The 22,485-nt window shown below is 36.4% G+C and overlaps 1 pseudogene; it reads right to left on the minus strand.

Annotated features, from left to right (window-relative positions):
• Nucleotides 1–876: 876 nt before the first annotated feature.
• On the minus strand, nt 877–21,930 carry Gm3657 (annotated as a pseudogene).
• Between the last annotated feature and the right edge of the window lie 555 nt (nt 21,931–22,485).

A 22,485-nucleotide genomic window follows, 5' to 3' on the forward strand; every position in this document is an offset into this window, starting at 1 on the left:
GGCATCAAGGCCTGACACTATTACTGATGCTATGGTGTGCTCACAAAAATGGGCCTATCATGACTGCCCTCTTAAAGACCCACCCATCAGGTGAAAGAGTCAGATGCAGAAATTTACATGCAACCAATGGACAGAAGCTGGGAACCCCTGTGGTGGGAAAAGCTAGAAGAAGCTGAGGAAGAGGAGTTGAAGGAGGAGGACCAACAGTCTCAAATAACCTGGACCTCCCAGGATCTCTCAGACACTGAGCCACCAACCAGGCAGCATACACCAGCTGATATGAAGACCCAACACATATACAGACTTGAGGCCACAGGGAGTAGGGAGGTCTGGTGGGGTGGGGGTAGGATGGTGGGGACATCCTCTTAGAGATGGGGAGTTGGGGTGTGGGAGCATGAGGCAAGGAGGTATGGGATGTGGAACAATCAGAGGGTGGACAAGGAGGGGGATAAAGTCTGGACTTTAAAAAAAGATTAAGGAATAAATTTTAAATAATTCACTACATTAGTGTGTGGAAGTTCGGTACAAAGGACTATTTGCCACTCACTTATTCATTTAGATTTTGTTTGGAAGTTAATATAAAGAGGCTCTTACACTTAAACAAGAAAATGATTAAAGATGTTTAAAAATAAAGGAGTTCTATTTTGACTCTAAAGGTATACCTCCTAGTTAACTTTGTAATCACTTCACGGGGGTTAACTTCCTTCTTAGAATCATCAGAATTACAAGGATTAAAGAGCCTTTCAAACTCTGTTTCATAGGAGACAAAAATGTTAGTGAATTTTTTATTTGGTTACAAATGTACCAGCAAGTGAGAAATATGTATGCTTCATTAGTCTGAAGATGGGAAAGGAGAAGAGTACTTCAGAGTATGCTTCATAATGTCTCTTCACCATCTACATCAAAAAGCATATCGTAGTTGTTGGTCTCCATGTTCATCAAACCCTAAAACAGAAAAGCACTTCTTACTAAAGAAACTCCAAAGGATACAAATATGAAAGATTCTCTGCAAATGATGTATAGATGTGCTATGTTTAGTTAAGCAGGATAATTATAGTGTTAATAAACTATGAGGTACATCTGAGGTCAAATTCCCAATTTATCATTTCATGTCTTGAATAATTCCTACAAAGTCATTAGGATTTTACAGATAATATCAGTCACTTCAGTAAGAAATAATTCAAAATATCAAGTAGTTAAACTTTTTGATTCCTAAAACATATTTCGTTTCCTAAGGACATTTTATGGACCATGTGCAACATACCTCCATGGACTTCTCATGCATGTCTTCAATTGCTTCCAGGGTCAGATTCTGACTACATTCGGACAGTTTTAATGCTTGTTGTTCTTTTTGATAATTGTTCTACAAATGTAAAAGGAAAACATTACTGTAACAATTCTGTTCATTTTTGTTTTTACTGCCATGCAGCATGAATGCTAGGCTAACAACCAACCACTTAATGTATTTCCAATACAAAAATATTTACGTGAGCAAAAATAATTCCATATGAAATGTAAAAGGAATAGTTTTCCAAGTGATTTAACATTTTAACAACTATTATGACTAAATATACTTATATTTTTAAGTAACATGAAATACAATTATACTACCAATTGTGGGTTAATAAAACTTTTTTTTATGAGAAAGTGTTTGCCATGCTGCAGAGACTGGCCTTAGCCTCTCAAGTACTTAAGTTTATAGGCATGCACCATGTAAACATGAACTTGGTAAAATCCTAGCCCTGGAAGTTTAACTCTAGCTAGTGTTAATGCTTTTACCATATGGTGGCCTCCTTTTTCTAACCAGCAGAAGTAATCCCAGGAGGTGGTTCACTACCTCATCTCTGTATCTAGCCCCCACCTAAGGTGTATGTGCCATGTCTTCTACTTTCTTTTCCTTTCTTAAGGATGCCTTATACTTATTCTTTACTAAGTCCAATCTAGTGGTAGATTTGTTTTATCTAGGTTCCAATCTCAAGTAACAATGGAAGTAGTAATATAAATTTCTCTTTGTATTCTTTATGTTGGCAGACAACCATGATAATTTGCATTTAAAAAATTAAGACAGGCTGTTTACACCTTTTCTCCTTCTGCTACTACATTCCTATTTTGTCCTTTATTCACAGTGATCAGTTTTGTACCTCACATTTCCACTCAAATCATCCTGATTAAGTACAATGACCTCCACTTTGTGAAGTTTCTCTTTAAAAAATGTACACGTGCATACATATGGAGACAAAGGATTAATATTGGGTGTCTTCTTTGGTTGCATCCCACTGTTTGGGAGACAGGGTCTCAATGAACCTAGAATTCATCCATTAGGCTACAACTGGTGGCTAGGAAGCTCTGGGAATCTTCTTATCTCTGAACTAAATCTGAGTTTGGTGGTTCTAAAATACTCACCACCACACCAACTTTTATTGTTGTGGTGGTTTGTTTTTAGTTTTGCTTGTTTGTTTTGTTGTTGGTGGTGTTGGTGGTAGTGATGGTGGTGGAGGTGTGTGCGTGCATGCTTACTCAGGGAATATAAACTCGAGTCTCCATGCCTACAGTGAGAAAGATTACCAAATAAACCATCTTCAAGCCCTGCAAATCTATTTTATTTGACCCATTAGCAGCATATGACAAAGTTAGTGAACTTTTCTTCCTTAAATGTTTTCCTTCACTCATAGTAGTTTTATTTGTACCAATTGTTCTCTTCCCTTTCTGGTTCACTCTCACCCCCTCACCCCCACCTCATGCAGAATTACAAATATTGAAGTACTCTGGGAGTCTGTCTTTAGACTCCTCATATACATGGATGATTACTCCCCCTTGAAATTTCATCCAGGGTTCAAGGTTTAAAAATTGCCTTCAATTGGAGTATTTATTTACTTTTTATCTTTAGTCCCTATCTCTTTCCAGAACTGACTCAAAATGGCGGCTTCCTCAATGCCTTCCCAGGCAGGAATGGATCTCCTGTTCTTTTCAAATTGAATACTTCTCAAACTATTAACCAATCAAATAAAAAATAGTTAATATGGTCATCATCTCAGATCTTACTTGGAAACTATGTGATGACTACAGTCATTGGTACAGTAATGGAGAGATGATCTAAAATAGTTTGGTGATATTCTTCCACAGGAATATTCTGCCAGGGCTGTTGAGAAAGGTTGTTTCTATCCACTGTTACTAAATTTGTACTAAGTTTAGGATTGTAAGAACTGATTTGCCAGTTTGAGATGGCTTTCGAATATTAACAACAGAGTCCAGATGACACCAGTAAGTAAGCTTTCTCTCTCCTTTCAACTGTACCTGAGGCTGACATAGTGTGCTTACTTTTGTAGAAACTGGTAATCCTCTCTTCATCTTTCAGCAAAAGTCTGCCTCTTGAAAATTTATAATCTGGTCTACAAGAAAATACCTAGTGGTTTTCATTGATATAGTATGTGATCATACTTCTCTGCTTTACAATTCAGTAGGACTAGAACAGAACCAAGGATAGATAGATAATGAAACTTAACTTCGTTTCATGTGCCCAACACAAGGCTAGTTTCTCCATTCCTACTTGATACTTAGTTATTCTAGGTTAATTATGAAGTTAGTTATGATACCAACCACTGATTTATCTTGTTCTTCATTGAATTTCTGTATATCCATATCAAACTTCTGCTCACACAATTTGTTGTTGATCTTCTTTCTGTAAAGCACAGTAATAAAAGCAGTCACATTTCATACCGATATGAAAAAGACCACTCAAAACAAATTAAATTGACCATTTCATACTATAAAAAGAAAAACAGCAGTAAAAAATTATCTAATGGGAAATCATTATAGTTTTTTTTTCCCTGAAAGATTATCAGAGAAGTCTTCTTTTATGTTTTAGCTTTTCAAAAATTAAAGAAGTTTTAATACATATATATCTTATTTTAGAATATTAATTGTATTTCAAAGTATTTTTTCATTATTTTCTATCAAATATAATGTCTAATTTATTTTCCTATATTGATTCAGTTAAGACTTAGTGCAAAACATAAGTCAATTAAAATATACAAATTGTCTGCATATGTAATTGATTTTTTTCCATATTGTTAAACATAATAAACAACAAATTACATTTCTAAGATTTTGTGTAAGACTTCTGTGTTTCCACAATTAATGTAAATCAAATTTTAAAATCTCATTAACAGGTACTTAAAGTAGAAAATAAAAATTTTCACAGATTTCTACGAATTAGATTTAGTTTACTTGAAGGCATGAAGTTATATGGTTAACTGCTTAGACAAAATCAAAGACACACATTTTTACTAAAAGCTCAGTAATGTTTTTTTTTCAACTTCAGCCACATATAATTTTTAAAATGATACAAATGTGACACTACAAAACTAACAACTCTACCTCTCCCATTTGTTCGTTTGCCAAAGTCATTCTAATTTCTGGTTGCATTTTTTTGAAAGAATCTTTGATATAAGTTTCCATGTGTTTTCTCTTTATGTGACTCCAGGTCCAAGGTGTCTGAAATAATCATCTTATATGTATGGGCAACAGGCACATATGTGGTGCACATATATACCTGTAAGCAAAACACTAATACACAAATATGTCTGAAAAATAGGTATTAAGAGCATTGTTTCTTAAGCCATGTAAGACGTTTTGGGTCTATGATCCTAGTCTAGGAAGCTTAGCAGGAGATTTCCAGTGTAAAGGACAACATAGGTTACTTAGGAAAATTCCAGCCAGCCTGACATACATAGTGAGACTATATATCAAAGACAAATTATTATCCTCTAAGAAAGCTCATGCAACATTCAATTACATATAATTTAAAATAGATTCTTTGGGATCTGAGTTTCATTCCCTCACTGGTTAGTAAATTTGTCTTTCACTTTCAGTTACATAATTCATTTTATAAAAATCAGTGAGGGGATTGGTGAGATGATTCATCAGTTAAGAGCACTGGTTCCCTTCCAGAGATCTGAGAATGGATTCCCAGCATCCACAAGGTTGCTCACAACCTATAACTCCAGTTCCAGGGAATTCAATGCCTTCATCTGGCCTCCTCAGGTACAAGACATACAAGCTGTGTACATACACACAATCAAGCAAAACAAACATACCCATAAAATAAAATTTAAAAAAATAAGTAATAAGGGTTATATTAAAGAATTCATTTTTCCATTGTGTCATATAAAGAAAAGCACAGAGGAGTTTTAGAAAAGAAACTGACTTAATATAAAATTAATACTGGGTCAACGAAATACTGTTGCATGTACAGAATTTTGTATACATATCACTTAGCTTTGAATACATGGAATGTAGAAAAGTTTACATCATTTTTTTCCTCTAAAAATCCCTTCAATGCAGTTATGAAAATGCCTCAGTAATAAATAGGGTTTACTGTGAAAGGAGGACGTTCACAAGTTTGATTCTAGTACCCATTTAGAAAACTAACCATGGATGGTTGCTTCTACAATAGCAGCACTGTGGTAGGCAGAGTGAGAATTGCTAGGACTTGCTGGCTGCTTATCTAGCTACATGTTCAGTGAAAGAGCAGGTCTTACGGGAATAAGGTGGAAAGAAATAGAGCAAAACCCAACATCCTCCTCTGCCCTCCACATGTGTATATATGCACCACAGACAGAAATATATGAAAAAAATAAAATTAAGTTTAATTAATGTCACACCTGTTGAAAAAGTACCATTTTCACTTCTGTACCACAGGCAAAAATAAGTCCATGATGCTAAATCAAAAATATTTGCAAGAGTCCATGTCATGAGTAGTTCTTGGGTGCTGACCTAGTCCCACAATACCCAGAGTAAGCTCAAATCCCAGGTGCTCTAACACTCCCAGGATCACAGGAATGGCCCCAACATCAGGAGTAACTGAGTCCCTAAGGATCCAGGGACACAGGAACTCCTGCCTTTCCAGTGGCATGGATTCCATCTGTTCTGAAACTGCACCTGGATCAGACCTGGGGTACTGGCTTTGCACCCACTCTTAAAACACCCAGAGGGAGCACGACTCTCAGGTATTCTGAAATGCTAAAGATCACAGGATCACAGAGGAAGCTCGACTCCCAGGAGATCAGACACACCCAGGAACACTGGAGTTCTGACAGAAGAGCAGAGCTGAGGGCACAATATCTTTCCCAACACCCTGTGTATCTGGGACCCCCACAAGAACCAGGGAAACAAAATCATCCTCCCGGCCAGAGGCACAGGTTCCTTGCAGTATGCAACTGTGTCTAGAGAAAACCTAGGGCTCTGGCACCTCACCAAATCTTGCAACACCAAGAAAAAGCTTAACCCCCAGGAGCTCTGACACAGCAGGATCTCAGGAGATTGGTCACACCAGGATTTCAAGATCCAAGAGGCAGCATGACTTCCAGGAGCTCAGACACACCCAAAATATCAGGATCCCAGGATCCCAAGATCTCAGAGATAGCTGGACTCCTATGAGTTCTGACACAACTAGGATTACAGGAGGGACAGGCTCCAGACAGAGACAGCAAGGGAAGGTAGCACCAAAGAAAATGAGATGGCACGAGGTAAGTGCAAGAATATAAGCAATAGCAACCAAGACTAGTCGGTGTCATCAGAAACCAGTTTGGCCAACAGAGCAAGTCTTGAATACCCCAACACATTGGAAAAGAAAGATTCAGATTCAAAATCACATCTCATGATGATGATAGAGGTCTTTAAGAACAAAAATAGTTCCATTAAAGAAATACAGGAAAACAGCTAGAAGCCCTTAAAGAGGAAACACAAAAATCCCTTAAAAAGTTAAAGAAAACACAATCAAACAGGTGATGGAATTGAACAAATACCATCTAGATCTAAAAATGGAAATACAGAATAAAAACTCACAAAGAGAGATGAACCTGGAGAAACAAAACCTAGGAGACATAGATGCAAGCATCTCCAACAGAATACAAGAGATAGAATAGAGAATCTCAGGTACAGAAGATACCATAGAAAACATTGACACAACAGTGAAAGAAAATGCAAAATGCAAAAATCTCCTAACCCTAAACATCCAGGAAACCCAGGACACAATGAGAAGACAAAACCTAAGGAAAATAGATATAGAAGAGAGAGAAGATTCCCAAGTCAAAGGGCCAGCAAATATCTTCAACAAAATTATAGAAGAAAACTTCCCAAACCTAAAGAAAGATGCACATGAACATGCAAGAAGCCTACAGAACTCCAAATAAACTGGACCAGAAAAGAAATTCCTGCCGACACATAATAATCAGAACAACAAATGCACTAAAGATAAAATATTAAAAGCAGTAAGGGAAAAAAGTCAAATATCATAAAAAGGCAGACCTGTTAGAAATACACCAGACTTCTCACCAGAGACTATAAAAGCCAGAAGATTCTGGACAGATGTTATATAGACCCTGAGAGAACACAAATGCCAGCCCAGGCTACTATACCCAGCAAAACTATCAATTACCGTAGATGGAGAAACCAAAGTATTCCATGATAAAACCAAATTCACACAATATCTTTCCACGAATCGAAACCTTCAAAAAAATAGATGGAAAACTACAACACAAGGAGGGAAACACTACACCATACAAAAATCAAGAAAGAAATCTTCTTTCAACAAACCCCAAAGAAGATAGCAATATAAACATAATTCCACCTCAAACAACAAAAGTAACAGGAAACAACCAACAGTCACTGGTCTTTAATATTTCTTCATAGAAATGGATTCAATTCCCCAATAAAAGACATAGAGTAATAGACTGGATACATAAACAGAACCCAGGATTTTGCTGCATACAGGAAACCCTCCTTAGTGACAAAGACAGACACTACCTCAGAGGAAAAGTCTGGAAAAAAATTTCCAAGCAAATATTTCCAGGAAACAAGATGGAATAGCCATTCTACTATGGAATAAAATCAACTTACAACCAAAAGGTTTTTGTTATTGTTTTTTTTTTTTTTTGTTTTTTTTATTGTTTTTCTTTTGTTTTTGTTTTTGTTTTTTAAAGATAAGGACTGTCACTATACTTGTCAAAGGGTGAATCAACAAAGATGAACTCACAATTCTGAACATCCATGCTCCAAATGCAAGGGCAACCAAATTCATAAATGAAACTTTACTAAAGCTCAAAGTATATATTGTACCCTACATAATAATAGTGGGAAACTTCAACACCCCACTCTCAGCAATGAACAGATCCTGGAAACAGTAACAAAAGAGAGACACTGTGAAACTAACAGAAGTTATGAAACAAATTGTTTTAACAGATATCTATATCTATAGATATCATAGAACATTTTATCATAAAACAAAAGAATGTGCCTTCTTCTCAACACCTCATGATGCCTTCTCCAATACTGTCCATATAATGGGTCACAAAACAGGCTTCAACAGATATAAAATATTTAAATAATCCCATGCATCCTATCAAGTCACCACGGACTAAGGCTTATCTTCAATAATAATATAAATAAGCCAGGCATGGGGGCACATGCCTTTAATCCCAGCACTTGGGACACTGAGGCATGTGGATTACTGAGTTCAAGGCCAGCCTGGTCTACAAAGTGAGTTCCAGGACAGCCAGGGATACACAGAAAAACCCTGTCTTAACCCCCCAAATAATAATAATAATAATAATAATAACAACAACAACAACAACAACAATAATGATATAAATTATACAAAACCCATATATATATATATATATATATATATATATATATATATATATACACGTGGTAGTTGAACAACAGTCTAATCAACGATAACTTGGTCATGGAAGAAATTAAAGACTTTTAGAGTTTAATGAAAATGAAGCTACAACATATCCAAACTTATGGGACACAATGAAAGCATTCTAAGAGAAAAACTAATAGCTCTGAGTGCCTCCAAAAAAGAAACTGGAGAGAACATACACTAGCAGCCTGGCAGCACAGTTAAAAGCTCTAGAACAAAAGGAAGCAAATTCACCCAAGAGGAGTAGAAGGCAGGAAATAATCAAACTCAGGGCTGAAATGAAACAAGTGGAAACAAAAAGAACTATACAAAGAATCAACCAAACCAGGAGCTGGTTCTTTGAGAAAATCAACAAAATAGATAAACCCTTAGGTAGACTAAAGAGAGGGCACAGAGTCCAAATTAACAAAACCAGAAATGAAAAGAGAGACATAAAAACAGAAACTTAGGAACCCCCCCCCCCAAAAAAAATTATCAGATCCTACTATAAGAGCCTATACTTAACAAAACTGGAAAATTTGGATGAAATGGACAACTGTCTAGACAGATATCAGGTACCAATTTTAATCAGGATCAAATAGATCCTGTAAACACTCGTATAACCCCTAAAGAAATAGAAGCAGTCTTTAATAGGCTCCCACCCCCTCACCAAAAATAAAACCCCAGGATCGGATGGGTTTAGTACAGAATTCTATCAGACCTTCAAAGAAGACCTAATACCAATACTCTTCAAACTTTTATGCAAAATCAAAAGAGAAGGAACACTATTCAATTTTCTATGAAGCCACAATTACACTTATACCCAAAACATACAAAGACCCAAATGAAGAAAGGAAACTTGAGACCAGTTTCACTTATGAATATTGATGCAAAAATACTCAATAAAATTCTGGTAAACCCAAACAAAGAACACGTTAAAATGATCATCCTTCATGATCAAATGTTCTTCATCCCAGGGATACAGGGATGGTTCAATATGTGGAAATCCATCAGCGTAATCCACTATGTAAACAATCTTGAGGAAAAAAAAACACAGTATTATCTCATTAGATGCTGAGAAATCATTTGCAAAAATTCAACAACTCTTCATGATAAAATTCTTGGAAAGATCAAGAAGCCAAGGCCCATACCTAAACATAGTAAAAGCAATATAGAACAAACCAGTATCCAACATCAAAATAAATGGAGAGAAACTTGATGCAATCCCACTAATATCAGACAAGACAAGACCACTCTCTTCCTACCTATTCACAGTAGTATATAATATAGTAGTATTTTATAGTACTAGAAGTTATATCCATAGCAACTATATAACAAAAAGAGGTCAAAGGGATAAAAATTGGAAAGGAAGAATTCAAAATATCACTATTTGCAGATGATATGATAGTATATGTAAGTGACCCCCAAAATTCCAACAGAGAACCCCTAAACCTGATAAACAAATTCAGCAAAGTGGTTGGATATAAAATTAACTCAAGCAAATCAGTAGCTTTCCTCTACTCAAAGGATAAACAGGCTGAAAAAGAAATTATGGATACAACACCCTTCACAATAGTCACAAATTATAATACCTTGGTGTGACTCGAACCAAGCAAGTGAAAGATCTGTATGATAAGAACTTCAAGTCTCTGAAGAAAGAAATTGAAAATCTCAAAAGATGGAAAGATCTCCCATGCTCATAGATTGGCACAATTAATTTAGTAAAAATGGCCATCTTGCCAAAAGCAATCAACAGATTCAATGCAATCTCCATCAAAATTCAAACTCAATTCTTCATAGAGATAGAAAGAGCAATTTGAAAAATCATTTGGAATAACAGAAATCCAGTATATCAAAAAACTATTCTCAACAATAAAAGAACTTCAGGGGGAATCATTCCCGACCTCAAGCTGTATTATAGAGAAATAATGATAAAAATGTATGGTAATGGTACAGATACAATTACTTCATGAAATTCACAGGCAAATGGATGGATCTAAAATATATAATCCTGTGTGAGGTAACCCAATCCCAAAAGTACAAACATGGTATGCACTCACTGATAAGTGGATATTAGTCTAAAAGCTCAGAATACCCAAAATGTAATTCACAGACCAAAAGAAGCTCAAGAAGAAGGAAGACAAAAGTGTGGGTGTTTCAGTCCTTCTTAGAATGGGGAACAAAATACTCCTGGGAGGAAACATGGAGACAAAGTACAGAGCGGAGACTGAAGGAATGACCATCTAGAGTCTGCCCAAACTGTGTATCCATCCCATATACAGACACCAAACCCAGTCACGATTGTGGATGCCAACAAGTGCTTGCTGACAGGAGCCTAATATGACTTTCTCCTGAGAGGCTCTGACAGAGCTTGGCAAGAACAGAGGCTGATGCTCACAGCCAACCATCAGATTGATCATAGGATTCCCAGTGGAGGAGTTAGAGGAAGGACTGAAGGATTTGAAGGGGTTTGCAACCTTATAGGAAGAACAACAATATGAACGAACCAGACCTCCCAGAGCACCCAGGGACTAAGCCATCAACAAAAGAGGGGGTCCCATGGCTCCAGTGCATATATAGCAGAAGATGGCCTTGTCAGACATCAGTGGGAGGAGAGGTCCTTGGTCCTGTGAAGGTTCAATGCCCCAGTGTACCCACATGCGAGGGTGGGGAAGTGGGAGTGGGTGGGTGGGCAAACACCCTCATAGAAGCACAGGGAGGGGTAATGGAATAGGGAGTTTCTGGGGTGAAACCAGGAAAGGGCTATTATTTGAAATGTAAATAAAGATAATATCACATAATAAATAAATTAAATTAAAAAAAATATTCACAAAATACTACATATAAATAAGTCATTAAGATGTCATATAGTATATTAATCAATACTTCCTAATATATAAATTATGTTAATACTATATAGTTTAAACAAATTATATATCCAAAAATGTACCTTCAAAATTTCCCAGTATATTTTGTACTGGAGATCTGTGAAGTAATTAAAGCTTTACAAAGTAAGGATGCTGGGGATACTGTTTGATTGCTCAGCTTTTGTCCTACAAGCAGGACGATGAGAGTTTGACCCACAACATTACACCCTCCAAGAAAACCATTCAAATTAAGGATTAATCTTATAGAAATATTGTTTATAGTATATATCATATTCCAATTATTAATATACATTACTTGCTATACAATCAATTAAATTTTTCTGGAAGTACTTACACTAAGAAGGAAATAATAAGTTTGAACACATTACCATGTATCTCCAACTACTTCTTCAGGATTTGCATTCCCATCATCATGAGTTACTGGATTCTGTACTGGGTTCGTAATAAAACAAGATATTAAAACAATTATGTTATTTTGCAAATTTTAATGAAATACTTTGTGATCATTCAGGCATAGTGCCAACATTAGGTTTTAAAGCAGATCTATTATTTGCCTAGAAGTTAAACAAAATCAAGTAATGTCTAATTGTCATCTAAAAATATGTTTTAAGCTGTTTATTTATATGTTGTGATTAAAGACAAGAGATACAATATGAGATTTTTGATCTCCTTTACAAGCCTAAGAAGAACAACTGAGAAAAAAGGAAGTGTAACATCAATGCCCATCATTAAATATTTGGTACCTTCCATAAGGTCCAATTCTGAAGCATTCCTAACTTGCTGTTCACCACTTAACAAATTCCAGTTTTCCATTGGTGTCTCTACAGAACGTGCAAAACGCTGCCATTCCTCTGAGAAACTTACGTTTTCTGATTTAAAATAAAAAGAAATTTTCTCAAGCCATTTGAATTTAAAAAAATCACTTAAACTAATAAAATTGAAATATAAAATAACATTAAGGAATGATTTTTACAAAAACAGCACTTCATAATTGCATGAAGGGTTTAAAGATAAAACCATATTTCTATTACCCTCTGATTTAATACTAAAGACTTTAGTATTTAAACATGGAACATAATAGTTGGCTTCAAAGATAGCCATTAATAACCTTAACTTTAATATGTACACATTTTTAAAAAGAATTATTTAAGTTGAATAAAGTATCTTGGTCTTCCTTACTATAAAAGAATAGAGGTTTGTTATTTTTCAGTTTAAAACTCTCTCTCTCTCTCTCTCTCTCTCTCTCTCTCTCTCTCTCTCTTTCTCTCTTACACACACACACACACACACACACACACACACACACACACACACACATTATGATGGCTTTAACTGTGACTTCAAGTGGGTTTATATCTAAACATAAGAGGATCTGCATGTTGGTCCCATTCCTGCAAGGTTTTTGATGAGTTAGAGCAAATGTGTCTGCATCTCAATCTCCAAGTAAAATCATAGTTGCTATTATCACAACCAAGCTCCTCAATCTTTTTCATCGAAATACAAGTCTAAATTATAAAGTTCTGTCTGTCTGGACATATATTTCACTGCTACAGCAAGAAGCTCTGGGTTCAATCTTCAACTATGAAAAACCCCCACAAATTTTAAAAATAAAAAATAAAACAAGCATGTTTCCTCAGGCCCCAGTACATTTGTAAGGCTGAGGACTTCAGTTTCAAGGCCAGTTCAAGCTGCACATGAGGTTTCAGACACTCCTGAGATACAGAGTTAGAGCTTACTTTCCTAAACCAAAACAATACATAAATAAACACAGCCTGGCCTGAAGTATGTCTGAAGTTCCAGCACTTCAGAGGCTGAGAGGAGCCTCGGGATTTTGAGGCCGTTTGGATCCTATATATACAAATTTTGGCAATCTGGCCTTTCAACACCAGGTAGAAGAAAATGAAGACTCGTCTTCAGTTTGTTTTTTATGAATTTCTGGCGGGTAGCAGCAGCACAGAAAAGGTTCTAGTCTGTTTCTGCCACTAACTGACCCCCAGTTTACTCACACTTCACATCCCCAGGCCCAAGGATGACTTTCGGGGTCTCCAATTCCCTGGCCTTCCTGCTTTCTGCTAGATACTAGGCTGTTCAAACTCCTGCCCTTAGTGAAGTTCTCCGTTTTTCACCGCAGAGGTCTAAGTGGGTAAAGTCGATTGTGAACCCAGCAGCAGTGCTATCTGGAGTCCAGGGAGGGTCATCTCCTCTCCTTACTCTGGAAGTAACACCTCTGCCCCTCCACCTTCACCCCATCCGGACCCCCACCTGAACCATTATTAACCATCTTTTAACAGGTCACTGACTACCTCCACAGAGACTTCCCCCTACCATGCTTCCTCAAGAAACTTCCCTTCCTCAAGAACTCAGCTTCGTGGCCACCACAAAGCATACTGGGTAACAGGGATTGGGCAGCTGGAAAACAATCTCAGCCAAGCCCCTTGCTGATTGGCCGTGTTTGCACATGCTTACTAAAGTGAGAGAGGCTCTATCAGTCATCTGTCATCCAAGCAGCAAATAAGAGATAGTATTTTAGCTGCCACTACTACCCAGAAGTTTTCCATTTTCCAAGTTTGCAATACTAACTTGAAAGTTAAAATAAAATGAACCCCAAAGAAGACTCTCCTACTTTGTTTCAGTTGAAGGGGCTGTTATGTGTATTTCGGATTTGTTTTATTTATTTAACTAACGTGCTTTTGCATGTTTGTATTTGTTCAACATGCATGTCTGGTGCTCATAGAAACTAGAATAGGATGCCAAATCCCCGGGATCTAGAATTACAAATGGTTGTGAGCCATTATATGGGTCCTAGGAACTAAACCTTGGTTTTCCCCAAGAGCAACAAGTGGTCTTAATTTCAAAGCTATCTTTCCATCCCTGTCCTGTGTGTGTTTTAAGGTATGCTGGATCATTTCTCTCGATAGATGTTTATTTTTAATATACAGTGGAGATTATAGAAATATGACACTTTCCTCATATTGTCTATTTCCAGAAAAAGAAAAAAAAAAACATAATTTTAAAGGATTCTGTAAATCATAAAAAGAGATTCAGCAAAAATGATGTGTATACATTTCAGTATATGTGTGCAGAAGAAGACTGTATTCTCAATCATATTCCAACTTACATTTTTTGTTTGTTTGTTTTTCCAGACAGGGTTTCTCTGTATAGCCCTGGTTGTCCTGGAACTCACCCTGTAGACCAGGGTTGCCTCAAACACAGAAATCCCCCTGCTTCTGCCTCCCAAATGCTGGGATTAAAGGCATGCGCCACCACTGCCTGATCCAACTTAAATCTTCAGAGACAGGGTCTCTCTGAATCTGCAGCTCACCGACGTCACTAGCCTGGCTAGCCAGCTAGCTATCTCTACCTACTCAGCACTGGACTGCAGCCTGCATTTTTAAAGTGGATTCTAGGCCCCCACCTTAAGTCCATATATTTTCAAGGAAAGCACTTTACCAAATGAGCCATAATTCTAGCCCCTCTGCAGGGTTTGTTATGTTGCTGTAGCCACTGTCTTTTTTTTTTGGGGGGGGGGTGCATATTTCTCTAATCATGCCTAAATTTAAGTTCCTAAAATGCTTAATGCTGGTTTTGTTTGTTTCCTTACAATAGCCAATTGCATTTCTTGCTCACTTTTCAGTTAATTGGGCAAACTGGAAAAACTAACATTTCATTTGCGAGGCTTATTGTTGTTTTTTGTTTGTTTGGTAGGTGTTTTGTTAATTTCGTGTGTTGGTTGGGTTTTTTTTTTCACCACTGAAGATGAAACTCATAGCTTTTACATGGTGCTGTACCACTGAGGTACACCTTCAGCTAATCTTTGTTTCTGAATGTTGGGTGAGTAGTCATCTGTATGTGTTTTAAAGAAAACTACAATTATTGTGAAACCTAAAATTATCCTCCTATGCTATAGGGTTTATAGAGATCTGATGCCATCTTCTGTCCTCTTCAAACAACAGGCAAATATCTCCAAAAACACCTACCTCCAGATTTATCCAACATACTGTCTTGTTCATCTCTGTGAAGAAAGGACAATAAAATTTTAAAGCTAGAAATATAGTGGACTGGTAGAGCATTTGCCTAGCACACACACACAAAAAAACTTTACACAGGAACTTCTTTTAATTATTTAGAATAGATATATAATGTGTGGTTTGGAACAAATGTCATATGCATATAAAATACATGGTAGACAACCAAAGTGAACCTGAATTATTTACTTTTAACAATTCATACATTTATACCCCACAGTAGTTTATTCATAACTCTCCCACACTTGCTGAGACCCTTCTTCTTCCCAGATGGTCCCCCTCTTATTTTTATGATGTTTCTCCTTTTGTTTGTGTTTATTTCTGGGAAGATCCCATGCAGGTGGCTATATTGTCCAAGTTGCTATGTGTTTGTGATGGCAAGGAATTAAGGACCCCAAGCAGGGCTTGAACTCAATATATAGTTGCATCTGACCATGAATTGTTGATTTTCCTGAATCTACTCCTCCAGTGAAGGGATCACAAACACTACTTTTGAAGTACTCTATTGAACTGGGAAAAATTGAAAATATTACCTTATATCTTCATCTGCTTCTACGTGAGGCGGCATATTCTCATGTTTGCCAAATGCTGGCCTTTTTACTATATTGACAATAGAAAATGGAAACATTTGAAAGTATGCTATATAAGTAATAGTTAATAAAGTATTTTCAATTTGCATTTCTCTGGAAAAACTGCCCACGTGAGTTTTTGAAACAGCTTTTATAAATGAAATAATTACATCAAGGAAATTGAGGATACAAGGAGAAAACAAAACTTAAGGATAATAGGTATAGATGAGAAGTAAGATTTCCAACTTAAAGGGCCAGTGAATATCTTCAACAAAATTATAGAAGAAAACTTCCCTAACCTAAAGAAAGAGATGCCCATGAACATAAAAGAAGCCTACAGATCCCCAAATACTTTAGACCAGAAAAGACATTCCTACCATCACATAATAATCAAAACACCAAATGCACACAACAAAGAGAATATTAAAAGCAGTAAGGGAAAAAAGTTCAAGTAACATATAAAGGCAGACCTATCAGAATTTCACCTAACTTCTCCCCAGAGACTATGAAAGCCAGACGATCCAGGACAGTTGACATACAGACCCTAAGAGAGCACAAATGCCAACCAAGGCTACTATACACAGTAAAACTCTTTTACCATAGATGGCGAAACCAAGGTATTCTATGACAAAAGCAAAATTACACAATATCTTCCAAAAAATCATGCCCTTCAAAGTATAATGAAGGGAAAACACCAAAACAAGGAGGGAAATTACATTCTAGAAAAAGCAAGAAAGTAATCTTGCAGCAAACCTAAAAGAAGATGGCCACATGAACAAAATTCCATCTCTAAAAACAAATATAACAGGAACCAACAACGACTATTTCTTAATATCTCTTAATATCAGTGGACTGAAATCCACAATAAAAAGACATAGACTAATAGACTTAATGTGTAAGCATGACCCAGCATTTTGTTTCATACAAGAAACAAATCTCACAGACAAAGACAAATATTACCTCAGAGTAAAAGGTTAGAAAACAATTTTCCAAGCAGATGGTCACAAGAAACAGGCTGGAGTAGGCATTAGAATATCAAAAAAAATTGACTTTCAACCCAAAGTTATCAAAAAAGACAAGGAGGAACACTTCATATTCATCAAAATTAAATTTACCAAGAGGAACTCCCAATTCTGAACATCTATACTCCAAATGCAAGGGCAGCCACATTCATAAAAGAAACTTTAGTAAACCTCAAAATACACATTGCACTGCACACTATAATAGTGGAAGACTTCAACACCCCTCTCTCATCAATGGGCACATCCTGGAAACAAAAACTAAAAACAGACACAGTGAAACCAACAGGAGTTATGAAACAAATGGATTTAGTTGATATCTATAGAAAACTTTATCCTAAATCGAAAGGATATCCCTTCTTCTCTGTACCTCATGAGGCCTTCTCCAAAATTGACCATATAATCAGTCACAAAACATGCCTCAACAGATATAAAAATATTGAAATAATCCCATGCATCCTATCAGATCACCACAGACTAATGCTGATCTTCAATAATAATATAAATAATAGAAAATCCACATATATGTGGAATGTGAACAACAACCTACTCAATGATAACTTGGTCAAGGAAGGAATAAAGAAGGAAATTAAAGACTTTTTAGAGTTTAATGAAAATGAAGCTACAACATAACCAAACATATGGTACACAATGAAAACAGTAATAAGAGAAAACTTCACAGCCCTGAATGCCTCTAAAAAGAAACTGGATAGAGGATACAGGAGCAGCTTGACAGCACAACTAAAAGCTCTAGAACAAAAGGAAGCAAATTCTCCCAAGAGGAATAGAAGGCAGGAAACAATCAAACTCAGGACTGAAATCAACCAAGTGGAAACAAAGGAACTATACAAAGAATCAACCAAACCAGGAGCTGGTTGTTTGAGAAAATCAACATGATAGGTAAACCCTTAGCCAGACTCACTAAAGGGCACAGGGACATCATCCTAATTAACAAAACCAGAAATGAAAAGGGAGACATAACAACAGAAACTTAGGAAATCCAAAAAATCATAAGATCCTACTACAAAAACCTATACTCAACCAAACTGGAAAATCTGGATGAAATGGACACTTTTCTAGCCAGATATCAGGTACCAAATATAATTCAGGATCAGATAAACCCTAGAAATACTCCCATAACCCCTAAAGAAATAGAAGCAGTCATTAATAGTCTCCCAAACAAAAAAGACAAGGATCTGATGGGTTTAGTACAGAATTCTATCAGATCTTCATGAAGACCTAATACCAATACTCTTCAAACCATTATGCAAAATCTAAAGAGAAGGAACATTATTCAATTTGTTCTATGAAGCCAGAATTACAATTATACTCAAACCATACAAAGACCCAATGAAGAAAGGAAACTTCAGACCAATTTCCCTTATGAAAATTGATGCAAAAATATTCAATAAAAGCCTTGCAAACTGAATCCAAGAATACATAAAAATGATCATCCATCATGATCAAGTACACTTGATACCTGTGATGAGGGATGGTTTAATATACAGAAATCCATCAACTTAATCCACTATAGAAACAAACTCAAAGACAAAAATCACATGATCATTTCATTAGATGCTGAGAAAACATTTGACAAAATACAGCACCCATTCATAGTAAAAGTCCAGGATAGATCAGGAATTCAAAGCCTATACCTAAACATAATAAAAGCAATAGATAGCAAACCAGTAGCCAACATCAAACTAAATGGTGAGAAACTGGAGGCAATCCCGCTAAAATCTGGGACTAAACAATGCTGCCCACTTTCTCCCTACCTATTCAACATAGTACTTGAAGTCCTAGTCAGAGCAATTAGACAACAAAAAGAGAACAAATGAATACAAATTGGAAAGGAAGAAGACAAAATCTCACTATTTCCAGAAGATATGATAGTATATATAAGTGACCCCAAAAATTACACCAGAGAAATCCTAAATCTGATACACAGCTTCAGTGCAGTAGCTGAATACAAAATTAACTCAAACATATCAATGGCATTTCTCTACAAAAAGAATAAACAGGATGAAAAAGAAATTAGGGAAACAACACCCTTCAGAATTGTCACAAATAATATAAAATACGTTGGTGTGACTCTAACTGAGTAAGTGAAAGAAGGATCTGTATGATAAAAGTGTCAAGTCTCTGAAGAAAAAATCAAAGAAAATCTCAGAAGATGGAAAGATCTCCCATGCTCATGGATTGGCAGGATTAATGTAGTAAAAATGGCTATCTTGCCGAAAGCAGTCTACAGATTTAATGCAATCCCCATGAAAATTCCAACACAATTCTTAACTGAGTTAGAAAGGGCTATTTGCAAATTCATCTGGAATAAGAACAAAACCTAGGATACAAAAACTATTCTCAACAATAAAAGAATCTCTCCTGGAATCACCGTGCCTGACCTCAAGCTGTACTATAGAGCAATTGTGATAAAAACTGCATGGTACAGGTATACTGATAGACAGGTAGATAAATGGAATAGAACTGAAGACACAGAAATGAACCCACACACCTATTGTCACTTGATCATTGACAAAGGAGCAAAAACCATCCAGTGGAAAAAAAGACAACATTTTCAACAAATGGTGCTGGCTCAATTGGCAGTTAGCATGTAGAAGAATGCAAATTGATCTATTTTCATCTCATTGCACAATGCTCAAGTCTAGGTAGATCAAGGAACTCCACATAAAACCAGAGACACTGAAACTTATAGAGGAGGAAGTGGGGAAGAGCTTCGAAGACATGGGCACAAGGGAAAAATTCCTGAACAGAACAGCAATGGCTTGTGCTGTAAGATTAAGAATAGACAAATGTGATCTTATAAAATTGCAAAGCTTCTATAAGTCAAAGGACACTGTCAATAGGACAAAACAGCAACCAATAGATGGGAAAAAATCTTTACCAATCCAAAATCAGATGGGGACTAATATCCAATATATATAAAGAGCTCAAGAATCTGGACTCCAGAAAATCAAATAACCCCATTAAAAAATGGGGACAGAGATAAACAAAGAATTCACAACTAAGGAAAACCGAATGGCAGAGAAGCACCTAAAAAATGTTCATCATCCTTAATTATCAGGGAAGTGCATGTCAAAATAAACCTGAGATTCCACCTCATACCAGTCAGAATGGCTCAGATCTAAAACTCAGATGACAGCAGATGCTGGCGAGAATGTGGTGAAATAGGAACACTCCTCCATTGCTGGTGAGATTGCAAGCTGGTAAAACCACTCTGGAAGTCAGTCTGGTGTTTCCTCAGAAAATTGGACATAGTTTTACTGGAAGATCCAGCAATACTCCTCCTGGGCATATTCTCAGAAGATATTCTAACTTGTAATACTGACATGCTTCACTATGTTCATAGCATCTTTATTTATAATAGCAAGAAGCTGAAAACAACCCAGATGTCCCTCCCCAGTGGAATGGATACAGAAAATGTGGTACATTTACATAATGAAATACTACACAGCTATTAAAAACAATGAATTCTTGAAATTCTTAGACAAATGGATGGATCTTGATGATATCTTCCTAAGGGAGATAACCCAATCACAAAAGAACACACAGGATATGCATTCACTGATAAGTGGATATTATGCCAGAAGCTCACAATAACCAAGACACAACCTGCAAAACCCATGAAACTCAAGAAGAAGGAAGACCAAAGTGTGGATACGTCATTCCTTCTTAGAATGGGAAACAAAATGCCCATGGAAGGAGTTAAAGAGACAAAGTTTGCAGCTGAGACTGAATGAATCCAGAGACTGCCTCACTCAGGGATCAATCCAATAAATAACCAACAAACCCAGACACTATGGCAGATGCCAACAAGAGCTTGGGGACAGGAGACTGATATAGCTGTCTCCTGAGAGGATCTGTCAGTGCCTGACAAATACAGAAGTGAATGCTCACAGACATCCATTGTACTGAGCACAGGGTCCCCAATGATGGAGCTAGAGAAAGTACCCAAGGAGCATAAGGGGTTTGCAGCCCCATAGGAGGATAAACAATATGAACTAACCAGTACCCCCAGAGTTCCCTGGGACTAAAGCACCAATCAAATAAAACAGATGGTGGGACTTATGGCTCCAGCTGCATATGTAGGAGAGGATGGCCTAGTATGTCATCAACGGGAGGAGAGACCCTTGGTACTGTAAAGGTCCTATGCCCCAGTATTAAGGAATGCCTGGGCCAGGAATTGGGGGTGGGTGTGTTGGGGGCAGGGGGAGAGGTGAGAGGAGAGGGGATTTGCAGAGGGGAAATAGAAAAGGTGATAATATTTGAAATGTAAATAAAGAAAATATATAATAGAAAAAAGGAATGAAATAATTTATTTGCAGGTTTTATGAAATAAATTCATGTTTTGCTAACATATAGGAACACCGTTCAGATCTTTTTCTGGGGTAAAATCATAGCAAGTTATTGTTTCTCAACATATTATGTCTAAAGTGCCAAGAGTAGGTATATGCACTGGTAAAACTCGGGTATAGGAATATATAGATATAGGTAAAATTAGAAATGAAGTACATGAAAACTTAGAAAAGACTTCTTCCATTGCAGGTGAGTTGGGAAAAGTCTAATGAACTGCAGGACACAATCAATACTGAAGACTGGATACCTTCAGAATGAGCCTGCTCTTCTTCTTCATCTGAATCAAAGTCAAAAAGTAATAAGTAACCTTCCTTTGGTATCACCCGCAGTTTCTTAATAGACATTTTTCTATTAAGCGCTCAGTTGTCTTCTTAGTTAAAAAATATAAATAAAAAGGAAAAAAGAAAAAAAAATAGTTATCTAAATCCAAAGGTATCATTTAAATAGTTAAAAATGTCAAAAAGTCAAATAATTATTTTAGCTCATTGAAAGATTGTTTCTTTTGTTTTTTAACACTTATATTTTTAATAATTTGTCTTTATCAGAGAGTTTTGCATACATATTCAATATGGTTACACGTGTATATGTGTATGTGTGTGTATGTGTATATGTATGTGTATGTGTCTATGTATATGTATATATATACATACACACACACACACACACATATATATATATGCTTCCCCTTACAATTTCCTTCATGTATCCCATTTATCATGTCCCTCTCCCTCCCAACTTTGTTTTAAAATCTTCTTTAACTTACTTATTTTAAATCCTTCTTTAGAACCCAAGTTAACAATCTGTCATTTCTCAGTTTAAAAAAGGCAAAAACAGGTCAGCCTTTAATACGTGAGTCCTCCCTTTCTCACCAAAAATGATGAGCAAAATGTGTTTGCATTTAAACTTTGAGGCATCTGAATT

The sequence above is a fragment of the Mus musculus genome, chromosome X (assembly GCF_000001635.26).
Source record: "Mus musculus strain C57BL/6J chromosome X, GRCm38.p6 C57BL/6J".
Lineage (NCBI taxonomy): Eukaryota > Metazoa > Chordata > Mammalia > Rodentia > Muridae > Mus > Mus musculus.